This window comes from Ostrea edulis, chromosome 6 (assembly GCF_947568905.1).
Source record: "Ostrea edulis chromosome 6, xbOstEdul1.1, whole genome shotgun sequence".
NCBI classification, from domain to species: Eukaryota; Metazoa; Mollusca; class Bivalvia; order Ostreida; family Ostreidae; genus Ostrea; species Ostrea edulis.
This window is the reverse complement of record NC_079169.1, coordinates 78,844,279-78,859,037: the sequence shown is the minus strand read 5'-3', so window position 1 is coordinate 78,859,037 and position 14,759 is coordinate 78,844,279. Positions and strand designations below refer to the sequence as shown.

The following is a 14,759-nucleotide window of genomic DNA, read 5'->3' as shown; positions in this document are numbered from 1 at the left end:
ATTGGAATCATTATCTGTGTCTTTTCATGAAATTACATACAATTTTAATCCCGGGTGATTTAAATAGCTCAGCTGTATGGTGCCAGACTTCAGTTTTTGATGGGGGTATACATAATCTGGAAGCTATAGATTTGAAATTATTAAGGAAAGGTATGGATTTTTTTCCCATGAATAACTATAACAGATGTAACTCTACTAATATAAACAGAAAAAATTATATGTAAACCATGCTATAAGGAAAATGTGTCCACATTTGTTTGTTTTTTAACATTTTGGGGAATAACGCTAATTCAATAATTTTCCACATATTATTCTAAAACTTGATGAACATATTGAAAATGACATGTGTTTTAGTTATTGACATGTTTCCCGATAAATAAATGCAATTCAAAAAATATTTTGTTGTTTTTATATTAAAATAACAACAAATAACTGTTTCCAATGAATTTCATAAAAATCTACATCGGGGTATATGACTTTAGTGGTGTATGTAATGAAAATTAATATGGAAACCCTCAACTGTTTTGCCTTTTTTCATTACTCTGAATGTTAATTTATTGATTCCAAACAAAAAAATGCTACCTAAACCCCAAAAATCCAGGACTAAGGACCTACCTTAACCACACTTGCTACAAACAAACTCTCTCAAAATGGATAAAAATGACAACTAAATTCATGTTTTTGTAAGTAAAATGAATACAATTTACTACATGGAATGTAATCTATTCCCATGATTTTTCAATAATTTATATAAAGCTGTATAGGGTTATGCAATATATTCAAGTTTTAAACATAATAGAAAATTTACAAGTCTCTTACTTTTTTAAGGAATTCTATATTTGTACTCATTACAACAAAACTAAGTGTATATATATATATATATATATATATATATATATATATATATCCTCGGTTTGATATACATATGATATGGATTTTAAGATACATTGTATATATATATATATATCTTAAAATCCATATCATATGTATATCAACCCGAGGGCTGATATGGGTCCCGAGAGCTGATATGAATGACACGGTATGGATTTTGGCATCTAATATTCTATTTATTATATGCTACACTTTTTCATGCTTAAATATTTCATACTTACGGGATACAAGTAGTATTTTTATGTGATTTTTTGATTTGATTTGATACGGAGTCCAAAAACTGATATTATAAAATAATATTCTTGTTGTCACGTGCGGGTTACGTTTTTGTATTTTAAAGGCAGATCAAGGAAAATTTGGATACATTACTTTTTTTATGCTAAAGACTTTGGTACATTGATTTACTAAATGGTAAATCTCTGCTACATTGATTAATCATGGTACATGTAAAATATATATATTGGTTTAAAACACGTTGTTACCTAATTTTCCCTAATATTCGACCTAATTAATTACAGTGTTCTATGATTTTCAAAAAGAATACATGTTTCTATGGTACATGTTGTATATGCAACACTTCATTTGTACTACTGAATTACAGGGGTCTTGCACCGGCAAACCGCCATCAGCTGCAACGACAAACAGCTCAGCCAGAGTTTCTTCTGCTGCCCTGAGCATCAACTGCTGAAAACACATCTTAAAGTCTATTTTGTACATCATTACATGTAAGATACAAATTTGATTAACCTTTTTCATTATCACCTCCGATCAAAACATGCAGCGCTCATATCTTCTTTTTTTAAAGACATTAATTAATATAGCACATTGTCTGAATGTTGTTTAGCGTCTTACCTCTTGTATTTTTCTTGTTGGTTGTTGGAGTGCCTTACATTTTACTATTGTTGTCTCATTAAAGGCTGACATTAATCCAACAATTAATGCGTCAGCATGATCTTTAGTGATAATGAAAAGGATAATACATTTAGCTATTCAAATCAGTGTAACTGGACTGACTGATATCTAACTCAATAAATATAAGAATCACACTGACGACAGAGGTATTGTAAACCTGTAATTACCTATATTCAATAGCAGCACAGTGTCTGTAAGCTTCGTCAATGATGACGTCCAGCAGACTGTGCACTATCTTTAGAGAAATCATAATACCATTTATTTATATAAATTGAACAAATCTATAGGGGGGGGGGGGGGGGAATAATGGAGTTGTCAATTATGAATTTTCTATTTTTCATACCATTTCAGCGTTTTGGCTGTTTTGATTGTCGGAGATCTCACTTTTCTTTAGCTTGAGACTCTGTTTTGGAGGACCTCCTACTGCTTTTACTCACTTTCTGCTCACCTTCCTGTTTCAGTAACTCCTGACCCACACTCCCTGAATCCCTAACAGCTGATGCCGTCCCCTTATCCTCCTTCTTACCGCGTCTTCTCTTGCTTCTGGACGACCCCCTTTTCTGCAATGAAAATATATTTTGAGAAGTAGTCTATGCTATTTTGCGGATCCTTTGCAGTTTAATAGGTTTTAAGTACATGCACGTATTCTAATTACGTCTGGTTATTTGTATGATGTTGGCAACTTAGTTCTTGGAAGTATTTGTTAGGTTTTATTATATATTTCGGAATTATAGAAACATAACTTTAATAGTAATCCCCGACACAAGAGCGATTGATTGTATAATGTAAGCGTCCCTCTCAAGATTATTTCACTCAGATGGAGATGTCACCATTGCCGATGAAGTGCAGCAAAATTTAGGCCTATGCTTAGCGCTTATGGCCGTTGAGCCAGGGGGATCTTTATCGTTCCACAATTGCTTTGAGGACCACCCCATTATGATTTAGTCGCCTCTTTCGACAACCAAGTGGTACTGAGGCACAAGAGCGTATCTTGTATAATCAATACAATCTTCTCAAATCCAGGATATGTGATCCACCACATTTCTCGGCCTCTTTGGCCTAGTGGTTAGAGCATCGCGCTCAATATCACAGGACCTCTCACCTCTGTCGGCGCGGGTCGAATCCCGCTCGCGCCGGTAAGTGAGAAAATTTCCGTTTACTTTCGGAAAGTCGGTGGTCTCTTCTCAGGTACATTGTATCTGGGTTCTCTCTTCCACCAATAAAAACTGGGCGCCACCATATAACTGAAAAATTGTTGAGTGTGGCGGAAAACATCAATCAATCGTGAGAAATATGATGGATCTTGGGAAGACTGAGCGAATAAACAAACGAAATAAAGTCAGATGACTTACCTCCGATGCACTGGACATTGTATAATCAATACAATAATCAAAACGGAGAGAAGAAAAACGACTGCTTTTTACCGCTTGTCTTTATACGTTGACAATTGAGTTGTTATGACGTAATATGTATTGTGATATCGTATGCTTTGTGACGCAGGTCGCGTCATGCTACGTCACAGTACCTCATATCATTATTGATTTCCTTTTTTAGTACAGTTCTTTGTCGAAAAAATCAAGAAAACAGAGGTCAGAGAATAGATGACTTTTTCTAACGTTAGGCTCTTTAGATTGGAATGCATTACTTTTCACTTTGATTTTTTGTAAGATGCTATATCAAGTTTGTACATAATTAGAAAGAGACAGAGAAAGAGAAAGAAAAAAAAGAAGAGAGAAATTGAAGTAAGAAATTCCAGTTTACGAAAATGAATATCAAGAGAAGTTCCTTTAAGTTTCATTGTATATCAATGACTTAGAAGACTTTGTCTTTCTTCGAAAAATATTATTGGATAAGATAAATATTATTGGTTAAGATAAATATTGGTTTACAGAGAATTACCTCCTGTATTGAAGATGACCGAAACTTCTTATACTATTCTACGCAGATGATTTACAAAATGCGTTGAGCGTCAATAATGTTCATTGCGGTCAATGGAAGCTGAATGTTAATGTTGGCAAAACAAAGATCCTAGTTTTTTGTTGTTTTTATTTCTTCGAAAGTGCCAATGACAAAAAAGTCCTTTTGTTAAAATGGTAATGTTATTAAAAATGTTAAAGAATTCAAATATTTAGCGATTGTATTTTCTAGATCAGGATAATTAGAAAAATTAGACAATTTAGATTGCCACTTAATTGTCAACTTGACCTCTTTGATAAAGTTGTGATGCCGGTATTACTATATGGAAGTGAGGTATGGGACTATGAGAATCATAGATGTCATAGAACGCATGCATTTATGAAATATAGTGAAACTTGTCATCTTCCTTTGTATAACAATTTTATTCCAGAATGGTTTCATACTGGGCAAACTTTCATTGGGCTCAGAAAATAAAATTGTAAATATATCTTGTATAGATATATATGTACACAATCTTTTTGTGAAAATATCAATACTCCATGGATCGGATTTATCCATTTATTTTAAATATCTGTGGATTACCACACATATGGAATTACCAACAGGAATCTTTTAATATATATTATTATACCTCAGTATGAGAATTCTATGCAACGCGTAATCTGATTGGTTTAGACAGTCACGTGCCTGGGATGACAAAACTTCAAACTCCCCGTCGAGGCCTCACTACGTCACCTACATATATACCTCTCCTATGTGACGCAGTACAATATACAGATTTGTATATTGTGAGTCCGCGATTATCACGCGGGCAAATAACACTAAAGAAGTAGTTCGTAGTTAAAGCTTGAAAATATTGACATTAAGAGCATATTGTAGTGCTCTCCAGGGGAATGCTTACTGTCTAATTTTCAGGATTTTTGTCAGGATGGTTTCTTTATTCACTTTTCCATAAGTTTTGTCAAGATTTGTTTTAAGTCCAGAATGACCAGACTGATTTTTCAGCTAAAGAAACAGACTTTTCAATATACAGCTTTATTGTCCAAGTTCAACCATCTCAGTGACATAAATGCACACAATATGTCAATATAACAAAGATTTACCTTGTTTTACGTACACTGTAACTTGCGAAAAATCAACACAACCTTGGCTTTTTATTACATTACCAAAAATCGGAAAAGATAAAAAGGGGGGGGGGGGGACTTTCACTGAAACATATATCCTGGGAATGACCCTTAATATATATTTATGAAATTCCTATGCCTACAAGTATTATGAAAGTCTCTTCAAATATTCAAGAGATCTCAGCAATCTTAAACTCCTGAATTCAGAGGAATAACCTCTAAATTATCCAGAATAGTAATGTCAACTGACTTTTTATATAAATAAAACTGTTCCTAGTCCTATTTCTAATAGAATGCAGATAGTAAATAATTAAGGGATTAACCCGTTAATTAAATACGCAAATTCCCTGCCCTGTCTTGATATAAACTGAGAAATTTGACAATTTACACTAATTAAGTAATTAATTAAGGGATTAACCCATTAATTAAATTACTGTATAACTAAGGACAGAAGGAATAACCTTCTATTTCCTTACACTTACTGTGGTAATTCTTATACGTCCGTTTCTAAAAGCTAGGTTGAGGAAAAGTCCCGGAGAAAATCTACCGGCTGCTTATATAGACTTCTAGACCCACCGGAGCAACACACGCGCAAGGTTGGAAACCACCGGAGACACTATCTGTGCTTCCAAATAAAACATTAAATACAACTTTAATTATACATAAAAGTACATAATTGTAAATGTTTTACTACCAAAAATCTTCGTCTCTCAAATAAATGTCACAACCCGGAAGAAAATAGCAATATGCATTCATAAAGACCGCCAGACGAAAATAGACAGTGACCCAAGGTCAAATGCATACATTACAACTCTTGCGCGCCATACAATAATCAGGTCCGGTAAAAATGGCTGCCTACATGTGACGAAGGTAAATAGAACATTAAAACTTTGTAATTTTTGTAACATATCATTAGTGTTTGACAAGATCCCTGCAACACTAAAATAACTGTAGCTCGTGCAATGTAAACAAGTTACAAAAACCAATGAATCAAGTCATGAACATTCATATTGTCCCTAATATTTACAAACATCGGCCACATGGCAATGTAGGGATCGTATAACAACACAAAAATATTTCAAAATCAGCTGATGACAGTAAATGAGCAACCGATTGTATTACCAGTGGATACAAGTATATTATTTATATTAACATGACAATGACATATATATTTACACGCATATTGGAGGCACCAGACTCCACAATATATATAAAAGTATGGATTTTATTTTAAACATAAAATGATCAAAAGATCATTAAAAAGAAGGGAGACTCTGTTCAAATTATAGTGTAAAGTAATAAACTTGTTTACGTTCTTCTTTTGAACTATTTACGTTTGACGTTACGTTTTTTTTTCTCGTCATTATACAGTGACGTCACACAGTATACAATCGCTATTCCATAATGCCTAACTGGAAGAGTTTGGTTTGTGAGCAAACAAACTCTGCCGGAAGTTTGCTCAGACATCATATTTCCCTATCATATTTCATCCCTTGGGCAGCCTCGTACATTTTCCACAAATTCAACGTCAAAGACGACGAAATGTATTGTGGCGTCACAATAAGTCCCAGTCATTCTACTTCCATAGTTCGTAAAGCGCAAAATATGCGGGTCTCTGATACACAGTTAAATCGCCTGGTTTGGGTCGATACAAAAACAAGCAAGTAAATCAGCATTCAAGGAGAATGGATATATAAAACTTGGTTATCATATCACTGTATTTCGCTGTTTAATCTGTACCTACTAATAAGTTGACGGCGCGGTGTTACTGTTAGGGTGATCTCAATTACATACATGTACAATGTATAGATGAGCGGACTCCAATCTCAAATGCAACTTTGTGGTCTTGCTTTGTTTCGGTATGATAAACAATTTATTGCATGAATGTTTGGGAGATATGCCCTCGGGGAATATGATTTTTCTTGGTTGAATAAATCTTCATATCTCCCTCACTATCATGCAATAAATGTATAATATGGTTCAATGAAATGTTTAATTCACGAAAGAGCAAAATATATAGAATTTTTATCGTAAAAAATATTTGAATCTGTCTTTGAAATTTTCAAGAAAAAAAATCTCGTAAAATTCCGTACGACAAATCACCACTATAAAATTGACAATAGAAACTGGAAGATGGTCTGCTATTCCTTTTAGCGAAAGACTATGCACATTATGTCACACTTCTCAAATAGCTGATAAATTTCATTTTATCTTACCGGTAGATTGAACTATTTTGTTAGAAATAAGAAAAGAAAAAACTTAGGAGAAAGACATTGTCAACAACCAAATGTATACAAATTTTGCGATCTAATCACATCTTGTCTATGTATGTTTATTGACAAAACATGCCATGTTCCTGGTTCTCTTGACTGGGATGTGGTTTCATAAAGATACGCGAAAGGATTAACATATTGCTGATAGTTTAGGTAATAACTATGATTTTCCAAGTGTTTTACCCAAGTTTATTATTATTCGCTCAGACCACATTTAGTAGTATGTATATGTAGGCAGTGTGCGAAACTAACTTTAAAGTCCTTTAGACTCGGTCCATAGTCATTTCATTTCCTATAGACCACAACAAATTCCTTTTCTTTTTCACTGCTTTCTTCACTTCCGTATAACACTGCCCTGCTTTCGCCGAGCAAACTCACAGTTTCTGATGTCGGCATAACGCTCTATGGTGATATGGGGCTCACGGCGGGTGTGACCGGTCAACAGGGGATGCTTACTCCTCCTAGGCACCTGATCCCACCTCTGGTGTGTCCAGGGGTCCGTGTTTGCCCAACTATCTATTTTGTATTGCTTGTAGGAGTTATGAGATTGATCACTGTTCGTTATCTTCACCTTACATATCAAGTATGCTGGAGTGAAGCGTCACAGTTCATGCCCCTCATGTAATTTAAAAAATGAAATTTATTTATTAAAAATTCAAGTGTCAGTTGGATTTTGTTTTATATTTTGAACGTTTACTTCACAAATTTGTTGCCCCCCCCCCCCCCCTCCCTAAAAAATAAAAACGAAAAACCGTCATTACACGAAGTTTTCGATGTACATGTAGAGTAGAGTATGCAATAAGATGTTAAATTAATTTGGCTGTTTGAGTCGAAAAATACATCTCAAATCACAGGCACTCAACGTTTTAAGTATCTACATGTGTAATGAAAAAGATCTTCCTATAGATAGGAGGACGGAAGTTGACATAATTTCGACATAACCCTTTTTCATTGGTCAATAAAATTAAGTAGTAAATATCATAATTAGCAGTAAATATGTTCTAGATAGCAAGGCAAGGGATCTTGAATACTATCCTATTAGTGTATACTTTATCCATTTTAATTTTTTTTTTCCACAACGTTAAACATGATAATTTCACTTATTCATGCATTCGTTATATTGATATTAGTTGAAAGTAAATGTCGTACGATGATACGTAATAAGAAAAGTTCAGAATTGAATTAACACGCACACAAGCCACGTTAAACGTAGAGCGACCGGCCGTGGGTTTCCGACGATGGTACCGCCGTGGTGGCCGAGAGGTTAAAGCGTTCGCCCCGCATGCAGAAGGCCGGGGTTCAAATCCCGGCCGCGACAAACCTAAGTCGTTAAAACAGGTAGTGACAGTTCCATCGCCAAACGCTCGGCATCAGGTGTGAATGTCACAGGTCCTCAGAAATGACCTTAAAAACGGATGACCCGTGTCACAGTAGGTGTGGCACGCTAAAGAACCCTCACTGCTCAATGGCCGTAAGCGCCGAGCATAGGCCTAAATTTGAAGCCCTTCACTGGTCTTAGTGACGTCTCCATATGAGTGAAAAATTCTCGAGCGAGACGTTAAGCAAGATACAATCAATCAATCAATCCGAACATACTATCAAACGTTCATAGTGATATTTATCCAGCCAATTGTTCTGTCCTGCTTTTCTGTAAATCAGTGTTGTCACAATGGGTGGCAAAACTTTGTGGGTCGGAGTCGAAGCAAGGGGGTGCAATTCCAATGTTGTTTTTGGCATTGTGATAGATTTACTATTAGACTTACTAAGCCAGTATGTCCCAAAACCACACAATTATGTCCGAATTTTATTGTTTGCAGGGCTGCACTCTACCCTGCATTCAGTGTCGCTCCTTTCTCATTTGCATGATTACATCAACGTCCGTCCTCCTATTACCGATTTTTCGCATTTAAGAAGCAGTAGACGATGTTTGACGGTTGATTATAGCCGATAAATGGACTTAATTTTCAGTTCAACATGACGATGCGAGGGATCTCTCTCTCATATTATGTCGAACATTTTGCCGCTGGTGAAAAAAGAAAACCAAGATGGTGTCGTGATATACCTCATGAATAGTTTGTAAACTTATAGGAAGGTATTTTTACTATGAATATTTAAAACATAGAGTGCCTGTGCGAAATTAACCGATCTAAATTTGAACCTTTGACAAGAATTTTTTGGGTCACCAATCTAAGAAGTCCCTCGTCAAAAGTGGCGGAGATCTTGCAAAGCCACACTTAAGAACTGCTCAAATTTATTTCCTTGGCACTTCCGGTAATGCAAATCACGATGCCCCCACCATGATAACCAACCAAGCCACTTACTATTCATGACTGTAAAATGATTAATAATTTCTAGGTTTGTGATCCCGTGGATATCCGGGTTAGAATAGGTCCTCAGTACCCCTTGCTTGTCGTAGAAGGCGACTATATGGGGCGGTCCTTCGGATGAGACTGCAAAAACCGAGGTCCCGTGTCACAGCAGGTGTGGCACGATAAAGAGCCCTCCCTGCTCAAAGGCCATAAGCGCCGATCATAGGTCTAAATGTTGCAGACCTTCATCGGCAGTGGTGACGTCTCCATGTGAGTGAAATATTTACGGGAGGGACGTTAAACAACATACAATCAATCAATCTAGGTTTGTGAATAAATCTTAATGTATTCTGAAACTAATACAGGACTTCACTTGTTCATGATCTGATATAAACCCCTGGGAGAGAGCTAAAATACGTTGTTTTTGCTACCTAATTCCATTCATGTACTGCGTATTTGGCAAATAAACATTGCTTAAATTTTTCAAGAAATAGAAGTAGAAGGTTGGTGTGTAGGCGTTGCTTGCATTAGTACCTTTCCATATAATATTGCAGTACCTCTTTCTCCTTCCCCATGCTGAAAGTGGACATTTAATATTCCATGTGGTTTTTGGTTGTTATTGGTTTATATTTATACTACTCAAAATTTTAAAGGAGGTTGTGGCCATCAATATTTGTTTGAATATTCTAAATTTTAAAAAAAATTCATTATTGAATTTATTTGATGAAGACTTTCTAAAACAAATCCTATCTATAAATGTAATCGATATTTACAACGTGATAGGGAAACATTGGAAATCCTTTTACCTGATATTGACCGAATGTAATGAAATAAAAGTAAGTAATTGAAAGGCATTTTATTGTTAACTGTATTTGAGATCAAACACAATCACTTCAGAATGTCTGCAAGACAAGAGCCATTGCCATACATGTCTCTACTCATACCAAAATCCATAATTTCCTTCAATGCTGTAGTCTTGAATTCCTATTTCCGAATAGCTTCTTCGCATGCGCGTCTGATCTTTCTGTCACACATGCAGCAAAATTCAAAAGACGGTCCATACATTTCTCCGCATGGTCCACATACTGGGTTCAACAATTTAAACTGTCCAAGAGGAATGTCGTCATGGTTACATGGTTTACATGGCAACTGTCCACTTTGCACGTCCACGATGTATTTTGCACTGCACACAACAGCAACGGCAGCAAGGACGATAAAGGTCTTCATTCTTATATTCTGCGACCTTGAATATACAATTAGTAGATTAAAATTGATGATCATTTCATTACATGTTGATCTGAAAACATGAGGGCACCTTGCTGAGGGTATTAATTTCCGTGACACTGCGCTTAATCTTTTTAAGTATAGGCTTACGATAGTCATAATTAAAACTTCGGTTGTGGAGATCATTAGTACAATACTGTTATATTCGTACATTTGTTTGTTTTATACGTGCCTTTGAGAATTTTCACTAATGATGAGACGTCACCAGCTGTAGGCCAAGTATCACAAATTTAGATCTATGCTTTGCGCTCATGGCTGTTGCAGTGAAGATTTGTTTACGTGTCAATGCCTGCCGCGACATGGAACCTCTGTCTTTAAGGTTATATCCGAAAGACCCGGGATTTTCTATGTTTAAGTCTTAGGTTTGACTCAGTCATGGCATGAGTTCACGACCTCCCGGTTACGAAGCGAACTCTCTACCACTGAGCTATCGCGTTAATATGATGTCTAAGTATCAATAAACTTTCAACACGTGAAATGAATTCAAAATTACATTTACGTCTTAAGTTTGATGCGGCCATTGCACGAGCGGATCTCGAACTCACGACCTCTCGATTACAAAGCGAAGGTTCTTTTTTCTTCTCTTTTTAGCGAAGGTTTTACCACTGAGCTACCGTGACCGGTCGTTGTACTTGAACAAAAAATATGAAGCTGAGTTTACGCAATTTAATAAAACATATTTCCTTACTGTTCGTTGTAATTAAAACACTTCCCGAATTTGTGAACATTTTGTACATCGGTCTAATGAACCAGAAACCAAAATCACTTCAAACACTAGACAGCTAACAATGCGAGGTACAGTGGCCGTTATTGTTTTCTGATTTACTTAAAACTAGCTACTTTACACATTAATCCCTATATCAATGTGAATACAGCATTACTTTTCTTAAATGTTTATCAAAAGCACGATGCAAAAGACTTAATACAGAATGTGATTTTGTAGCATCATGTTAAAACATATAAAACTTTTAATGTTACTTACACAATGGTAGTCCCTTAGTTCCCAGTATCTGATCACTAGCTATAGACAGAGGAAGAGATGGAGATGTGGGTTCACTTATATACCTGACCAAGCTTGCAATTGGCTTATCTATCACGTAGTAGGGAATCCATGAAAGCTCCTAAGTAGTAGTCTCTTTCAGGACACTGTTGATGAATTCAGGGGATGGTTCCATTGTCAATGGTGTCTTTCAAGGCAGGTGCTCTGTGCAAGGGTAAATTGCAATCATTCGCTTTATCATTATAAAAGGAAATTAAAATCAGAAGTGGCTGATTTAAGGAGAGATGATGGAGCATCTAACATGGCCGAGTGACGCGATATTGTCATTACTGAGGGGTCATAAACTTCTTTCTACACTCATTCTCGCTGCTCAAGACACAGGGTTATCGACCGAGCTGGCAATGTCGGACTGACATATACTAGACTTAGTATTCATAAACGATTCACATACTAGTTTCCTTTGTATTTACTGTTATAAATGGGCACTTAGACCATTTGCGTACACATTGTGTTTTTCCTGTTAGCCGAAAACCTACTACATCTGTGTCTCTGGTTTCCGTCTGTCTTGCACGATGATGGTATTTGTCTGCAATATGTATTTTGATTTATTTTAGTGTATTGAGAACAGCCTCACTGTGCTTGTTATCAATCCGATATATTACCTCACCTGAACCACGAGAGAGACAGAGAGAGAGAGAGAGAGAGAGAGAGAGAGAGAGAGAGAGAGAGTTCAGACAAATAAAAACGACTAGAAAAAACGCTTGATTCAATTTTATTCAAATGATGAACTGTATCTTTTAAAACATGAAGTAATACACAGAAACATTAGAAATGGAGCAGTGTGTGGTTATTTAACTAGAACCACCTAGCGTATGATGCATGAAACTAACGGCACTTTACTTAAAACATTTCTTTATAATGTTGAGTCAAGTTTCAAATCAGAGACTGGGCCACGATGGAATTAAAAGAAAGTTGTTTAAAAAAATCTTGTCAAGAGCACCTACCCGCATGATTGAAATTTGTTTAAATAAAATATTATCTTAGGTAGATGGAACAAAAAATGGGGTCTGAAGTTACATATCCTAGCCATTTTAAGAAAGACTTTTGAATCTTTCTCTGTCAAATTACCCACCTTGAAGCTCGTCTCAGTCAAAATCATGATGAAAATGTCTGTAAACTCGTTGTTTTCTTTGTCGTCTGTCAAAATTAATGTCAAACAGTGGTCCGGCGCAGTCATATTTAGCCACTGGTTAGCAGAGCTTCCTAGGTGTGCTCACTTTGACCAGTGGATAAGCATTTTTGACCAATGGTTCACTTTTGAGCAACATGGTTTAACTGATGGGCGAAACACCCCCCCCCCTCCCCCCACCCCCCAAACCCCTAAGATTTGTCAGACTTCATAAAACAAGTTGGTCATAAAACATCAATAAGAAAACGACAAAATAAAATAATTAAAAAAACTAATCCATCACCACAAAGACTTCATTTGTCTGGGAAGCATATTCAGCAAGAAAAGATATCGGAAAAAGACTTTAGAAGGCAAGAGTAGCATTTCACCAACAAAATGTGGGGAAATAACATCAGCCTCAATACAAAAACCTAGGCTGTACAAAAGCAATGTCCTTTCGGTCCTGTTTGATGGAGCAGAATGTTGGCGAATCAACCAAAAAGACAGTCAAAGATTCTCGTGATTCTACACTAAAATCCTCAGAACAATATGTAAGACAATTATATTGGCTAAGAAAAATCTCTATTCAAGATCAAGAAAGGACAGAGTGACATCATGTCCCATGTCCAGCAAGGAAGATTTAGATCGTTTTGACACGTCACCAGAAAAGAGCTTCACAGCATCAGTTAATCATCACGAGAGTTGCTGTAAAATGGACATAATCAGATGGAAAAAGAAACAGAGGAAGACCGAAGGAAACTTGTTGACGTACAATGACAAATGAGTCTAAGAATGTGGTACAGATCTGGGGTGACATGGAGAAAATCGCGAAGGACAGGAGATTGGAGGTCCCTGATAACTGCCTCATAATAATAATAATAATAATTGGTTTTAAATAGCGCTTTTTCCAGCGTATGCTGCTCAAAGCGCTTTACAGTGCATTATTACCCCAGCAGACCTTATATCAATCTAGAACTCTTTCAGCCTCCTAGGAAGCATACAGTGAAAGCTGCCGTTACAAGCGCTAGAGCACTAACATTCTAACAATATCTTTCACTTTTACATATGGGTGAAGTGAGGAAATTCATGTAAAGTGCCTTTCCCAAGGACACAACGTCGGCCCTGCCGCGGCCAGGACTTGAACCCACGACCTATCGGTAGAGAGTCTGACGGCCTAACCACTTGGCCACCGACGCCTGGTGCAAAGAGGATAAGTATGTAACTTGTGTAAACTAATACAATTGGAATGGAATATGCTTGTTCAAAAGAAAAATTCGAAGGGGTGCCTTTTCTTCTTTGCAGATTTGTTACTCATAGAAACACATGTTATACTAGTACGTCCGAGAGCTCATTTGCTTTTGTGCTAAACCCAAGTCGTGTGCTTGTTTCAGTCCTCACCATTTACTTTCAAGTCGGTGACAGCTAGTTCGGGCCCTTTAGCTGCAGTGACAGCTAGTTCATGTTCTTCAGTTGCAGTGGCAGTTAGTTCAGGCCCTTCAGCTTTAGTGACAGCTAGTTCATGTTCTTCAGTTGCAGTGACAGTTAGTTCAGGCTCTTCAGCTGCAGTGACAACTAGTTCAGGCTCTTCAACTGCAAGTCCTTCCATCGAATCCAATCGCAGTTCTGCTGATCTAGATTGAGAAATGGTATATTGTTTTGTTTGATACAATATGTAGTGCGCCTTCCCTGGAAATCGTACAGAGTGTAGATGCTGATGACTGTGAGGTTTAAGTGATGCACAAAATAGATCGAAACTGGTTTTTTTTTTTTTTTACCAAACATTCTCCGATACATATAGATACAACATAGTTGTTTGCGAAATACAATAACCATCTCTTGTGTGAAAGGTGAAGATAACGAACAGTGATCGATCCCATAACT

The 14,759-nt window shown here is 36.5% G+C and overlaps 1 long non-coding RNA gene across 1 annotated transcript; it reads right to left on the bottom strand.

Annotated features, from left to right (window-relative positions):
- Window positions 1-10,267: 10,267 nt before the first annotated feature.
- Window positions 10,268-11,813, bottom strand: LOC125647842 (uncharacterized). The gene is made up of 2 exons (XR_007360113.2): window positions 11,693-11,813; window positions 10,268-10,669 (listed from the first exon to the last, which is right to left on the bottom strand). It is a non-coding gene; the product is annotated as an uncharacterized LOC125647842 (long non-coding RNA).
- Between the last annotated feature and the right edge of the window lie 2,946 nt (window positions 11,814-14,759).